The sequence below is a fragment of the Gossypium arboreum genome, chromosome 9 (genome assembly GCF_025698485.1).
Source record: "Gossypium arboreum isolate Shixiya-1 chromosome 9, ASM2569848v2, whole genome shotgun sequence".
NCBI classification, from domain to species: Eukaryota; Viridiplantae; Streptophyta; class Magnoliopsida; order Malvales; family Malvaceae; genus Gossypium; species Gossypium arboreum.
The window spans coordinates 17,745,049-17,747,516 of NC_069078.1; the positions used below are offsets into that span (position 1 = coordinate 17,745,049).

The following is a 2,468-nucleotide window of genomic DNA, read 5'->3' on the forward strand; positions in this document are numbered from 1 at the left end:
TCTACCTGGTTTGATATCATGGTGACTGCATCTAGGTTGAAAACACCAGCTGATTTTGTTGGCTTTGTTCTCATGACTTGCCACTGATAGTTACTTAGTGACATCTCCTTTATAAATTCATAAGCCTCCTCAAGTGTTTTGTTATTTATGGTTCCACCGGCAGCTGCATCGACCATTTGCCTAGTTGAGGGGTTCAAACTGTTGTGAAAATTTTGAACCTGTAGCCATAAGGGGGACCCATGGTGATGGCACCTTCTCCATAAGTCCTTGTACCTTTCCCATGCATCGTAAAGAGTTTCTAAATCCATTTGCACAAAAGAAGAGATATCATTCCTCAACTTTGCCGTTTTAGCCGGCGAAAAATACTTTAGTAAAAACTTTTCTGTCTTTTGTTCCCAAGTAGTGATGGAACCTCGTGGTAACGAGTTCAACCATTGTTTAGCTTTGTTCCTTAATGAAAATGAAAATAACAGAAGATGAATGGCATCATCAGAAATGCCATTGATCTTAAAGGTGTCACAGACTTCTAGAAAATTTGCTAAATGAGTGTTTGGATCCTCGTCCTGCAAACCATCAAACTAAACAAACTGTTGTATCATTTGATTTGTGTTAGGTTTCAGTTCAAAATTTTTTGAAGCAGCAGCAGGTCTAACCATACTCGATTCGGTTGCTGTTAAATTGGGCTTAGCATAGTCGTACATAGTACAAAGAGCAGGATTCTGATTCACTGGATTTGTATCAACCACAGGAGGTAGCATATTTTTTTTTATTTTCAGCCATCTCCTCGGTATTAGTGGTGTTGTCCTCGTGCTCTTCCTCTATATATCGTAAACTTCACCTTATTTCTCTACGATTTCTACGAGCTGTGCTTTCAATTTCATTGTCAAAAAGTAGAGGTTCAGACTGGTTTCTTCTAGTCATAAGTTATAAAAACCTGTCAGAAGTAAATAAAAGAAAAGTTAGTAATTAAAAAAAATAAATTGCAATAAAAAAATTCCTAAAGTAATAAAAATAAAGAGTTCCTAATATCTTAGTCCCCGGCAATGGTGCCAAATACTTGATGGTCGCTAAACTAACTAAAAATTCGACTAAAGCAAGTGCACCTATCGAATAGTAGTATAGTTGTGGTGAGATCGGAAATATCATATTCACAAGGACTAAAAGTACTAGTAATTACTATCTTATTATTATCTAGCCCAAGAATTAAAGGGATGTTTTTAAACAAAGATTAACTATTTAATTAACTAAGAACATGACAGAGGTAAAAGTTGGAAAATACTGTTGGAAAATAAATGGAGAAGACAATATCCAAGGAAGAATCCACCTAGACTTCACTTATTACTTCTAAATTAGATGATTTATCACTTGACTTAATCCGTAGAAATCCCTGATTTATGTTAATATCTCTCTCAAGACTAAAAACAACTGACTTTAGGTTGATTAATTGAAATCTCTTTCTAATTAAAACCCCTATTGTCGCCTTAACTCAATCTATGGATTCCCTTATTAGATTTGACTCTCATCCGACAGATTTATGTCACCCTATTTCTAGGGTTGCATGCAATTCCGCTTAATTATGGAGGATCTACTCTTAAACAGGGACTTTTGCTCCACTGAATAAGCACATCAAAACCTGAATTAATATCCTGAAATATTAAAGCAAGAATTAAAACTCATAATTAAGAATAAGAACAAGTATTTATCATATAATTCAAAAGATAATAAGATTTATCTTAGGTTTCATCTCCCTTAGGTATTTACGGAGTTTAGTTCATAAAGATGGGGGAAAACATCTCAAAATTGGGAAAACAACAAAACATAAAGAAACCCTAAGAACTTCTAAAGAAATTGAATGAAAATCTTCAGTCTTGAAGTAGATCTTGCTTCCGAGTTGATTCCAATAACTGTCTTCGAGTATTCTTTTCCTTCTACTCTCCGTGTCTCTATTTGATCTTCTTCTAGGGAGTTTATATAGACTTTGGAATGCTTCAAAACCCTAAAAATTAGCCTTTTTCAAGTATAATTAGACTTGGGCTCGACAGGGACACAGCCTTGTTCCAAGCCTGTGTGAGGGTGCTCAGGCCGTGTGAAATTTTGAGTTGGTTTAAGTCGACATGGCCATGACACACGGGCATGTGGCCTACTCGTGTGTCTAACATGGGCGTGTGGATTACCCGTGTGGAAGTACCTAGGCTGTGTGGAACATTGAAATCAGCCTATTTTGTCCATTTTTGGCTTGTTTCTTGCTCTTTTCACTTTCCTATGCTCTCCTGAGTATAAAACACGAAATTAAAGGATTAACAACATCAAACTCAATAAAACTAATGATAAATCATCCATAAATATGCCAAGCTTAGGATAAAAATATGTATATATTATGGTTTATCAATGTGTTCCACGTGTCCATGTTGCTTCGTTACCGTTTTGATCCTTCACACATGATTTCACCGAGAGAGGTGGAGATACGA

General features: G+C 35.9%; 1 non-coding gene across 1 annotated transcript; it reads left to right on the top strand.

The window, feature by feature from the left end:
• Positions 1–234: 234 nt before the first annotated feature.
• Positions 235–341, top strand: LOC128281163 (small nucleolar RNA R71). Its single transcript, XR_008271375.1, has one exon. It is a non-coding gene; the product is annotated as a small nucleolar RNA R71 (small nucleolar RNA).
• The last annotated feature ends 2,127 nt before the right edge of the window (positions 342–2,468 follow it).